At 41.3% G+C, this 13365-nt stretch overlaps 1 protein-coding gene across 12 annotated transcripts in view; it reads right to left on the bottom strand.

The window, feature by feature from the left end:
- NFIA (nuclear factor I A) overlaps nucleotides 1–13365 on the bottom strand; it is a 242455-nt gene that overhangs the window by 107219 nt on the left and 121871 nt on the right. The window lies entirely within an intron of this gene.

Below are 13365 nucleotides of genomic sequence, written 5' to 3'. Positions count from 1 at the left end.
GTGGTTACAGCACCACAAGATCCCTAAAATGCGCGGTGCTGGTGGTGATTTGCAGTGGGATAAGTGAGTCCAGATACTGGATGACCTGCTTTAGAACTTGTGTAAATAATCCCACAACCTCCCAGCTAACACTCTCCAATGAGCAAAATTTATTTGCCTAAAATAATAAAATGATCTATAAAAGGGTATGTGTAAATATGAGTGTTTAGCATTTTTTACACATTATTAACTCTGCTTTATGTGAAGATGATGGCTCTTTGGTCCAAAAATTATTCTTAGTAGAAGCTTTAGTCAAATAGTATTTTCCTTCTTAATTATTTCTGTCACTATGGACTGGAAAAAAAAAAGTCCCTTTACCTGTGGGAAAAAATATTTTTTAAGAAATCCCTCAAATAACTGTTTTTTGCAATTAATACATTTTTTTCCCTTTCCCCAGAAATTGTTCTGTAATTTATTGATCCTGCAGAAAAAGTTTTTGCTGTGGAACAAAACTGAGGTGATGAAACCGCTTGCTAATGCCTCAACACCACCCCTCATCGTGGCAAACCCATTTCCTGACTTCACCTTGACTTTGCAGAGTTTGGAACTAGCTGTCTGAAATTTGACCACATTTCAGTGAGAAGTCAATGCAAGATCAAAAGGTCACGACACTTAACTGTGATTAAATTGAAAATCTTACTTCTATTGCAACAGAGTCATAACACCACCCCTTCTTTTTCTTTGAGGTATTAATAGTGCTGGAAGAAGCAGTACTACTAGTGACCTTGGGTCAAGCAATGCTAATTTATTGCTTTAGAAAGGTTCCTTGCTTTTAAGCAAATGAAGATTTTAATTACCGCAGAGCACTATAAAGAAAATGCCTATTTTAAATATTCAAATTTTTTTTTACCTGCTGACTGTCTGCTTTAGGTATCATTCAGAAGCTTAGAGGACAATCTTGTATAAATTAAAAACTACAAGCAAAAAAAAGCGCTCACAAAACAAAACTTGATAAATTTCAGAATATAACCACTCAGAATATTTAGCAAAGAAAGATTCAGTCATGATACTTCTATTAAAAATCAATTAAATTCCCCTAAAATGTGGTATATACCCAGTACATCCCAGAATCCATTTCCTCTCTTTTGTATTTATTATTTTTAATAATTTTGCCAATGAAGCTAAGGGGGGGAAAAAAATTCCTCACTTCTGTAATTTTGTTTTAAATATTGATCTACTGAATTATCTCTCCCTGAAGCTGAAATCAGTGCCAGCAGATACACTATGGGGGTAACATGCACAGCGCTGTTGTATTCTGGATTTTGGCAAGAAGTTTCGTGTTTCCGACACCGCAAAGGTAGAAACAAAGGTAAAATATTAGGAATGTAAAATATTTAGTTAACATTCAAAGTCAACATTCAACGGATTTCATTTTACAGGGCGGGCATTAGCCTTTTGCTTATTTTTTAGGTTTTACTTTCCCTCCAGCCAGCCATGGCTCAATCAGAGTTTGGGCTTTATGTTTCAAGTAGGCTCAGAATCCCACAAAAATTTATAGATTTGGAGACGTTCCTGCTGAAATGTGGCACTGGGAGCGTGTTTCCCTTTCCTAAAATTTGGAACGAGCCAGGGAGGCGGCGAGAGGGCCGCGGTGGCGGCCGCGGGAGCCGGGCTCGGCGCTGGCACCTTGGCTCCAGCACAGCCCTGCAGCCGGTGGGCAGCACACACAGCCCGAGCTGCTCCTGGCTTGGGAGGAACAAACAAAGTACTTTTGTCTGCCTCGAGTGCTGTTTTTCCAACACCAAGGCTAGTGGCACAAGAGGGGCTCCACTGGCCGTAGGACGTTTGTTTGCACGCTGAATCTTTAACTTTCCCCTTTTATCACCTCGGCTCTGGCGAAAGCGTTTTTTTTCCCTAATTCTGCTTCCCCGCAACCCACCCCTTCTGCTGAAATTAAATATTAATTTCCCAGGAAAAGACAGCACAGCTTCAAGCATATTCTTCATGGAGAGGCACAGGGCAGTAAAACACAGGACGAGGTAGAATCAAAGCCACTCAATCCTGCGGTGGGGATCACGGGAGGCTACCGAAAACATGGACTGGGCAAGCGTGTGCTCAGCATTGTTATGCAAGGTGGCATCTTGTGGAAACCCCAGATAAGAAGACTGAGTTGAGGCACTTAGCCAAAATGTTTATATGCAGAATTTTGCTTCCCTGATTTTATTCAGATGCCGCAGATGATCCGGCACATATAAATGTGCCGCCACATGGTTAAGGGATTGGCAAAATCAGAGCCGTTGTGTTTTACAGTCTTGCCTAGGACGAGGGAGTCTTGCTCAGCCTCCACCACTCGCTCTCTGCTTTTTCAGCAGTTGGCACTAACTCCTGTCGGGGCTTTTTTGTTGTTTTGCACATGGAAACTTTCAAATTCCAGTTTTCTGAACGTTTAATGTTTTGCGGGCTCGGCTACAACAGGAGGGGGAATGTCTGTCCTGCTGAGTCAGTTAGCCAAACAGGTGACCGGAGGAATAAATTAATTTTTGCCCATACATAATTGATATAAATGGAAGATCGTTTTCATAAGCATTTGCATTAAATCAATAAAATCACTTACTATAGAGCAGTTTAACAATTCATTTGATTTTCTCTTTTCTATATATTTGATAGCCACTCTGCAAAACAGTATACACTTTATGCCTATTTTCTTTAGCAACAACACTGCCAGTTAAATTCTACCACCTGCAATAATTAGAGCCATTGGAAAACATACAAAACAAAATATACAGTAGATGCGAGCCCCTCTTGAATCCATGGCCCCCTGCGGCAACGAGTTTCATTGGTGCCTTAAGCTAAGGCTGGTAGGAAGCCAAAGAATCTGTATATTACAATAAAGTGCATGTTATTAAGGGGAGGATTTAAATGATTTCAGATGGAGTTGGAAATATTATAGTGAGGAACCACTATTAAGATTGCTGATTAAAAAAAAAAAAATCACCAAGGAATCTAGTTTTATGTTTAAGGAAGCTTAACCTTGAATAGCACAATGGGTTTTATTTGGGGGCTTTTTTAGTTAGAGGAAAGTTAGTGGTTGGAATTTTTAACCCTGAGCTAGCTGGGGTTTCAGTGAGTCTGTGCACTGGGCTCAAGGTTACTGGTCAAGAGAAGCTCAAGGGGATCTGGTATCAACCACAACCATGGCAAACAGGATCAAAAAAACATGTTGAAGCTATTTTACTCTCCACTTCCAAGAATCAATTATGATTAAGGGATAAAGAAAAAAAATACGCAAACAACAAAACAGGCTAGTTTTTCAAAGTAGCATTTCCTATCACGTCTCTATTCTCTGCTCCTCTTTGGATCTGTTCCTTAAGCATATGCTACCTCAGCACGACCGAGCCCCAGACCTGCCTGATCCCAAACCCTCTGCAGGCAGGGATCTCCAGCTCTGGGACGCAAGCTCTGGACTTTTCAGGCTGCAGTTTTCCTTTTCAGCTGCAGCAGGAGCACAGCTCCAGCTGGGCTGCACGGCGGCTGCATGGAAGCAGGGCTGGCGGCACTGGAAGGGAGCGCTCCATTGTTTGGAAAGAATAAAACCTTCCCAGGAAAGTCTGGCCCGTGGACAGGACCAATGTCAACAGACTGACAATGTTGTTCTTTTTTGTAGACCGTGACACAGACGGTGAAGTGTTGTTGCACTCCTCCACCAAAAAAGCCTCTTTTGAGTGCCATGGCACTTCCCAGCGCTAAACCACTCCATGGCCACCTGACTGGGGAGAGACGGGACACTTTGTGGAGCACTCCCTAAACCACACCGTGTTTTCCAGGGCAGGCTGAATCCAGCCTGGAATTCACAGGGGTGGCAGTGACCCTCTTCATTGTCTGCTGGTTTCCGCAGACCCAGCGAATGGGTGCCAAGATCATTTTTTACCTCTGCAGAGCCGCTCCCCAGCAGAACCTGAGCCTCTGAGCAGCCCGCGAGCTACCACAGGTGCAGACACATCTATCCTGGAAACAGTAAAGGTGATCCCCGCGTAGTGCAGGAAAAAAATGACCGGCAATGCTAGATGAGCAAGGCAGCACCGCCACTGCCCATGCTGAGCCTGCTCTGCAGTGAAATACAGCAGGTTCCTCTCCTCCACCACCAGCCCAGCACCTCCCAGGAGCACCACAGAAGTGCACAAGTTAAATTTTCCATTCATATCATGTTTTGGGGGTGGGGGGAATACTGTATAATAAACTGACATATTTTATTCAAGTTTCAGAGCCCTATTTGTAATAAAAAATTTATATGGCTGGGTTGTGTTCATGCAATAAATTTTTCATCTATAATTTTGGGCATGGATTCTACCAAAGATTTATATACATTTAAAAAAAAAAAAATTGAAATCATGCTCTTTTATATACAGTCTTATGTATAAGAGCTTAAGGGATTTTCAAACAGAAACCAGCACCAGGGCTGGGGCTTTTTTACACTCACTTTCCCTTCATTATGCATTATAATATAAACACATAGGGGTCACTCCATATATGCCACAATTATTATTTACGGCAATTTTGGTGGCTACCAGGATTTCTTTAAAGGAAGGCCTGGCTCTCCATTTTACTCCAGCCATTGCTTTCAAGTCAACTTTTATAGGGAGTTCAAAGTGCTTCATTGTCATCTACCTCACCATCACACATGTACACGCCCGCGCCAGATTCCCAGTTTTATTCCATACCCCTGCACTGTACACCCCATCCCCACGGCTCCCCAACGAGGTTCTGCACTGGTAAAATCCCTGTGGTGCCAGCCTCTTTTTTTTTTTTTTCATAAGGCGAGGACTCTTAATTCCTGTACACTGGGAAAGAGATTATCTTTGATAATGGAAATGTAAATCAAAGCTTGCTGTTGTTTATTCCAGACAGACATTTGTGTGTTAAGTCTGTTTATCAGGCAACACTTTGTCTAAGCCAGGAAGTAGTCAGCCTTTGTAACAAGATGTATGCAAATGATTTTTCCCATCAGCCCCTGCCACAAAACTTTTGTGGCAAAAAAACCCCTCCTTGTTACTTCACCAGTAAGACGCTCCTAAGCTACCCCGTAAGCAGACTAGCAACAAAACAGCCAGCTAGACTATGCTGATGAGTTTGAATGAGCCCAAAACATGTGCCCACAGTCTGTTGCTCGGTATTGTAAGCAGACTTTGTGTATTACATCTGTTTATCAGGCAACACTCTGTCTGCTGGGCCGGCTTTGTACCAAGGTGGACGCAAACAAAGATCTCCACAACTCCCCGCCTAACTTTTTTTTGGCTGCAGAAATTCCCCCTTATTTCCCTCCTTGCTGGAAACAAGAATGTGAAACTTCACCGAGAGGCTGCAAGACCCTAAAGCTGTATCAAAATGGTTTCATTTTAAATCAACTTGCTTTGTTCTCACAAGCCCATAAATGATTTACTGCTATCGTGTGATAGCCTAGAATGTGGGGAATCTGTGTATTCCCATATTTGTTCCTTGATATTACAAACAAGTATTTGATTCACTTCTAAATGTTTGTTTTTAAAACAGTTTACAGCCTTTGATTCCTGCTTACTGATTCATTTCTGGAACATTTTCTATTTATTCCTTTGCAGTAGCAAACGTTAATTTTGACTTAATTCAAATTGTCATCAAAGGCTTCCTTAAGAAATCCCACAGCACAGATTTTATTTGTTATAATAAAATATTCTTAAAGTAAACATCGTGCGACTGTGTTTTTTTAATTCCAAGAGATACAAAAATCCGTTACCCAAAGGATTCAAATTGGTTCAGCCCTTTTTCCTAGACAAAATAAACACTTTAGGACTTTACTTGTTTGTATTCTCCTCAGTGGTGCTGTATGCATCACCAGCTAAAAACAAAGAAACTTTTAGCTGCTCAGACAAAATGCAGAAGCTCCCCAAACAACGAAGCGGGGGGGTGGGGAGGCATTCAGAAAGTCTGACAGTCCATTCAATATAGGGATGATGGCCATAATGCATCCAGGGTCCCCTTGCTAATTAAATATGCATTGGCACAGTTTTGATCGATGCAAGCCATGGATCAGATGACACACCTGCAAAATCTTGAGCCCAGAGCTCCCAGGAAAAGGAAAATACAGGCTGTCTCCTTATCTTTGTTTTCAAAGGCTCTCAATTTCTGTGCTTAGATATCTAATTTAATTCTCTCACCCCTCAGCAAACTGGATTACGAAAGTCAATACTGCCATTGTGCATCGACAGGAACACACAGCTTTCCTTTTATTCAATTTAGCCATGACCTTTAGACAAAGATAATGACAACTGTCTAAAAGTAAGGTAAGGCCTTAAGGAAGACCCTGCTGAGGGGCCCCTCTCGCTTTCCAGCCAGGAAGAGCCCACCAGCCATGGAGCAAATCCAGAAATAATTTCCCTCCCCAGCGGACAATGACCAGGAGCGGCCTGGCAGAGCGGCTCCCTCGGCCACCAAGGGTTCTGTCCCACCCTGAGGACCTGGGACACCTCGACACCAGCAGCCAGACCCTCAGGAGCCCTTTGCCAAGAGGTGACCACGTCTCCGGACGAAGCGCCCTGGTGCCAAGAGCAGAGCCGGGCGCTTCCACGAAGAGGGACCACGCTGTCCCATTTTTCCAGAGGGACCACGCTGTCCCATTTTTCCTGTGGGTGTTGGGGACACAGTGAAACGGAAGGGTCAGGAGAGTAGCACCAACTTCTCATTTCTGGCCCTGGCACTCAGGAAGAGCTGCAACCCTAGAGCTGGGAGCACGGCCCAGGGAGCCGCATGCACCCGCGTGCCGCGACGGCAGGAGGAGGAAGCGGCACGCGGATTTTCCTGGAGCTGAGCTGGAGCCAATGGAAATGACATTACTTTCCAATAGGTCTCGCATCAATATTTTTAGCAGCCTCCCTCCAACGAGATAGCATCTTTCTAATACATCTGTAAGGGAAGGAGAGGGAACATGCTCTCAGCTAACGAACAGCTATCAGGCAATAATCCACTTTGGTACCTGCAGATACAGGTTGTACCTGAATCAGTGATGGAGGCATATAAAAATTCATATTGATTGAGCAGCCCAGCTCCACAAAATGTGAGCTTCCATGCTGCACAGGGTTTTAATTCTGCAGGATTTTTTTTTAGCTGCATTTAAAAATACACTTGGCATTTCTAGCTGTGGACCAATATTTTTCTCATGTCTTTTTATACAGATTTGGAGGGAAAGATATTTGTAATGGAAAAAAAATATGTGCAAAGTTGGATTGCTAAGTTTCTGTAATCTTGGGAAATAAAAAAAAGAAGCCTATGTAAGAGCTACAAGAAACCATATGGATCAACAAGAGCTGCCCTCATATCCCTAGGAAATATATATTAACCTACATTTCATCATCATAAACCCCAAAATAAAAAATCTAATTAGAGTCTCTACCCTCAGATTCACTTGCAAAAAATTTGCTTATCCCCCTCACAAAATGATTTACAGTACTTACATCCATTTCTTCAGAGTGATTTAAATTTATTGAATCATTTCAATTTTTAGAGAGCTTCCATTTGGATCTGTATGGGTTTCTAGACATATGCAGTGCTCAGTTATTTAAAATTAATTGCAGTACAATAATTTTAAATTGCTTCACACTATACGAATCTCAAGTGCTTTGAAATATTTGAACCATTCTATTTAGAAGCCATCAAACTTCTGAGCACATGCATCAAAGAGTTGTTTTAAAAGCCAAAGGGCCGTCCTGATGATCCCAAAGTGCAGGTGAGCTCAGCTCTGGGCATGCTCAGTGCACACAGACCTAGATTTATAGAACAATTCAACAAATTTTGCCCGAATGTCAATCTTTAATTAACAAAAACTGATCCTGTAATAATTTCAAACCACTAAAAAAAATTCTAAAACTAGAAAAGCACTGTTATAAAATAATGGCATACATTAAAACTATTATTACTTCTAATGTATATTTATAGAACATCCTTTTATCCTGAAAATTAAAACAGCTTATTAACATTAAACTGAGCTTTACAACACCTCTGTGGGAAAGGTGAGCATAACTATGCCCACTTTATGCAGGGATGAAGGAGGCACATAGAGGTTAAGTGATTTACCTTGAGAGGCACAGTTACTAGCAGGAGTAAAAAGCACAGGGCCAGGCTCTTGAGCTCTGGATAATAAAGTCTCCCTCCCACCAATGCAGCCATTACAATGGCAATGGCAGAGCCCACTTAGGAAGCCTTCAACTACATTATGTAGAAAATTACTTGGTAGAGTGGATCCAAAGTCACCTAGAAGGGGATATTTCCAGTCACTCTCGTCTTCTGTTTCACTTGCCTTTCTTTTTCTCATTAGTTATTTTGAAAAACAAGAAATCGTTTCTCTCCAGAGTATTTTCTATCTCAGTTTAACAATAACAACAGAAGTATTTAGAGCGACTAAATAGCTGGTTTTGCAATGCCTGACTTCATCTACAAAGGCAAGTGGAGATGAGCCTGTGTGATGGGCAGATCTGGTAGCTTTGGTCAAAGACCCTACATTCTGCTTTTGTGCAGTTTTACCCTGGTGAGAAAACCAACATCAGCAAAGCAGGATTATGTCCACCATATGGTGAGACTCCATTGGCGGTCGTACAGCCACCCAATTAATCTCTATCCCCCACCATCCCCTTGTTATTTATTTATTGTGACAAACTCATCCTTATGGGACCCTAGGCGGGGAGCTGCGTATTCCCAGGCTATTGGCGTCAGTGCCCATTCTCATCCTTTATCCCAAGCAGGAGCTGGCGAGCTGGCGCCTTTCCTCCGGCCAAGGCGCGCGGTGCTACAAGGTCACGCCCAAGGAGGATCTCTAGATTTTCCAGAGCAGATTTTTTTTCAGAACTGCCTTCCATCAGAAAGCCAAATAAGCCCTTGATAACGAGCACACGCCTCACAAACTGCTGTCCAGAGCTGTCCATTCTAAGAGCACACGGATAACCACGCTGTTTGTGGAGACCATCAGAGTGCTCTTGCATTTCAGTCTGTGCCTGTTCCTAAAGTCTCTCCATAGCCTCAGACATTCCAGGTTTCATTAGCCAGCAAAAACAAAGAAAAACCTTCACCACACCAACAAACTGGGCACGAGCCCCAACCTCCTCCTCCTCCTTTTTCAATCTCTCCCGCTTCTCTTTCCACAAAAGGACAATTGTAAAATTTTCCTGTGATCAACTGAAAACTCAACTAGGAATCTATACATCCAATAGAGCGAAGAATACTTTAAAAGAACTAATATCTCAAAGAATGGGATCATTTTCCCTATTCAGGATTATTCTATTTCACACAGGGAAAAACGATGTTGATGATAAAAATATGTGTGGCTATTTAAGAAATAAACAAAAGATGAACTAATATTTCATGGAGATTCTGTCAATAGCAGATTAATAACAAGTTACAGATGAGGCAGTCTAAGCAAAGTTTAGGTACTATTTTTTTGTTGTGGATCTACACTTGCAGTCCCGTTTTCACAACTCTTTTATTTTGATGTACCTGACACTTTTCCTCTTGGCTCCCATTTCAGTCCCTCTTAAGTACATATTTGGTTGTAGTGGCCAAATTTTTTTTCTTCTTTCTTTTTTTTTTTTTTTTTTTTTTTTCTGGCAGATGTCTTTTCCTTGTTCTGTGCACTGCGAGGAGTTCAACGTGGCATGTGAAAAATTTCCATTTCAGGTTTTCTTAAGCTATATACAAAATTAAACTGCTGGCAAAAATACACAGATATATAAAATTATACAGCAGAAAAAGCTGCTCGATAGCTCCCTTTTTTCCCTTCCTCCCTTCCTTTTGCCCTTTTTTCCCCCTAAAATAATTGCAGAGATATTGCCATCAGCCCGAGGCCTTTCTCCAAGTGTAAAGTCAGAGGGTTTTGCCCACAAAGAATTGCCACTGACTGTTGCTCTGTGGATCTGTTTCTACTCTCACAATATTGTAGACTGCGAAGGAGAACTGAGAATTACCATAAAAATCGGGACGTGTTTTGTTGCATCAGTATCATGTTGGCATCAACACCACAGACTCGGGCAGAAAAAAAAGCAGCCTTTTGGTAGGCAGCCTACTTGGTCTGTGTTTCTGCTGTGTTTGTAAGCCATGCAAGTGGAAGAGAAAGTTAAAACTTGGAGAGAAGTAACATCCTGCAGGCTCGGCACGAGTTACAGCAAAATCTGAGGTCCAACCACCATAAATCATGGAGAAACAGAATTATATCTACACCTCAAAGGACAGTGGATCACTATAAATATAGGAAAGAGTTGGGTGTATATATAGTTGGCCCCCTGAAAAAATATTCAGCATAATGTGTTGAGTCTGAAAATGCATCCTAAAATCCATTTTCACTTGGTCCCAATGCTGCAAATCTGAATTTTGAGGAAGGAATTTAAAACCAGGAAAGTCCAGAGCTCTCCAAACCCGTAACTACACTGCGTAGACAAAATTTTAATCAAACTTTTAAAGCCATGGTTATGATCTGATGAACAGACAGCTTGACTTGATTACATTTTTAAGTTTCAGTTTCTATTTCTGTTTTAAGATGAAAAAGATCATAGAGTGTCAGAAATTTGAATACTGAATAGCAAAAGCTCTTGCAGGTTTAGAAAGCATATAGAAAAGCTGGCAAAAGAAAACGCTATTCCATTGCCACCATCTGCTTTCTGGCATATTGAAGAAACTTTACTAACAGCAACATTTTCTTGCATTAGAATATCTGCTAATTAGTTTTGTTGTAATTTTTTTTTTTAAATTACCTTTTACACAGAAGGCAAATAGCCAGGTTTTTTGGCTGGCTACACCTTACACCACGTCTGATAACATTTTCACATTAAGTTCAGTTTACCTCACTTTTTTTTTTTTCTATCAAAATCCTATCTTTAGCATAGTCAAAGCCTGCAAAAACTTTGCCTTGCTGAGACTAAAGAAAAAAACATCAAACATATGAAGTGTTAAAAATCGCTGAATAACTCAAAGGAAAAAAGATAATTTTGAAGGCGTTTTGGCTGAAATCTATTTTCCTTTGAATTGCATGAGTGTTTTAAAATGTTAAAAACACTACAGAGTGACTAATGAATGTAAAAGAATGATAAAGAGTATGGGTCCAGTTATCAGTGATGTGCCTAAAACAAAATAATTTTGGACAGTCTGCCATGCAAATATTGACTAAAATGTCATAAATAATGTCTGCAACAAAGGGAATCCTGCAAAGGAATATTCTGTTGTACTTAATGCATTGTAGAGCGTGCCTTTTAGCAAGCAGTACGTTACAGAGCCTGAAAACTTCAGTTCGACAAAAAAAAATCCCCCTAAAATTCCCCAAACAAAAACATTACTAATGTTGTTTATTTTTCTTTTTTTTTTCAGAAACAGACCTTCCAAAAAAGTTAAAGGTGCAGCCTTACATTTGGGAAAGGGTTCACTTAGAAGCTGATTTTCAAAAGAAATGAGTCGTCCAAAAAATTACGAACAGACCAAATGTAGCCACCTCATTGACTTACAACTACTCCCTCTGCCATTTTCAACAGGATTTTCACCCATTTCTCTGCTGGCAGGGAAGAGGCTGTTTGCAGGTCTTTGTCAGAATGTACTGAAATCAAATGCAAAGACATTAAGTCGACCACTGCCCTGGGCCAGAGCTGAGAGGTGGCAAAGCTTCTGTTCCAGCACTTCTTAGGACCTAATTCTGTCTCAGTTCCAGAGTCCGACTGGCTCCACGTGTAGGGTTAGAACTAAAAATGCAATCCTGTGAGAATGATGGCAACACACAGAGTGGGCAGGAAGGGCTCCAAACCACCCTCAAAATCACAACATTTTAGTAATTTTATTATTTTTTTTAGTAGCACTGGAATACCGTGTCAAAATGAGGGAAGTTGCATTAAGAAATCCAGATTACCTACATCTCCAGTGACACACTGTGCTATGTGTAATCACAAACAACCCAGTCACTTTTTTTTTTTTTTCTGAAAGTCTACTAAAAAAATTAAACAACCGGGTCTACACCAAAACCTTCTGCATGTGTTTTCCAAAATTTCATTTCTGAGAAAAATTTCACAGCCACTGAGATGACAAAAAACAAAGATATTTTACATTTCTAAAGCATCTTTCATCCAAGATCAAAGAACAACATCAACAATAATTCTCAAAATACTCCTTTGAAACAGAAGTACTAAAAGGAGTACTATTAAATTTATTTTATCTTTATCTAGCTTGATCTATTTTCTTTAGAAAATGCTGGTTACTGTAGCATCTCTCTAGGCAGATGAGGACTATAGGTTAAGTGACTTAACCAGAAACACTTTATAGCTCAGTGGAAGAAGTGATAATGCTCACATTTGGGAGTCAAGGATTCTAAACCTTTCATCCACTAATTAAAAACATATATAAATGTAAACTGATGTAGGGGGCATGAAAACCCCTCGACCATTACGTGATGGAGGTGCCACCAAGGCAAGGGAAGGATCTGGAACCAGCAGCACACAAAGCAGCTGGCAGGACATGCTGTGGCAGTGTGGCTGGGCAGATCAATAAGTATGTGACAGTAACAAACTACAAGCGAAGAGAATGAGCACACATTTGCTGTTTTTCAAACCCCTTGAAGAAAATGAAGTCAAATTTCTTATCGAAGATGAAAAGCCTTTCCCCCTGGACCATGCAGAGAAGAGCTCCCTGCTCTCCCGTGGAGGCTCAGGAAGAGCGTGGCTTTTCCAGCTGCACCACAGGTCACCCACAAAAAGATTGGTGGGCTGTGTGGCAGGGTCTGTGGCCAAAGAATTTGTTTAACACAAAACTCAGAATTATTTAAAAATAAATTACAAGCTGCGTTACACACCATATAATTCAGCCTTTGGGCCAAGATAATTCTTGACATAACCCAACTGGAATTACACCGGGGAGAGACTTAGCACAGTGCTTTCATAGGGATCCTTTCCCTATCATTCCTGCAATCAGGTCGTATGTGGGTATAACTGATAATCTCCTGCCTGCTCTGTAACATGGATGAAATGTTATCGACTCTTCTGCCTCGTCAGCGAGCAGCACACGCTCTGCCAGCGTGCGCAGCACCCACTGCTGATAAAAGCAGCCCCTCTTTGGAGAGGTGTGCTTTACAATCCTTGTGGGTTTTTTTTTTTGCAGCAGAGGAGCTGCTGGACAATGAAGAAAAACACTTCAGCTCCCCTGAAAGTTTGACTGTTCCTTTTCAAACAATACAACACAAGATTCGGGACATACTGCTGACACAGCAACATCAGTGCCTCAAAGAAACTGTGGGAAATGTCAAATTTATGGTCCTATGGGTGATTGGTGGAAGGTTTCTTCCCCCCCTTCAGCAAGCCTCTGTCAAAAACAGAGCCTCTAGAAAGTTTTTGGCTACGTCCC

This window comes from Pyrgilauda ruficollis, unplaced genomic scaffold (assembly GCF_017590135.1).
Source record: "Pyrgilauda ruficollis isolate IOZ18807 unplaced genomic scaffold, ASM1759013v1 scaffold6, whole genome shotgun sequence".
Classification (NCBI taxonomy): domain Eukaryota; kingdom Metazoa; phylum Chordata; class Aves; order Passeriformes; family Passeridae; genus Pyrgilauda; species Pyrgilauda ruficollis.
Note: the sequence above shows the minus strand (reverse complement) of the source record. Positions and strands in the feature narration are given on the sequence as shown.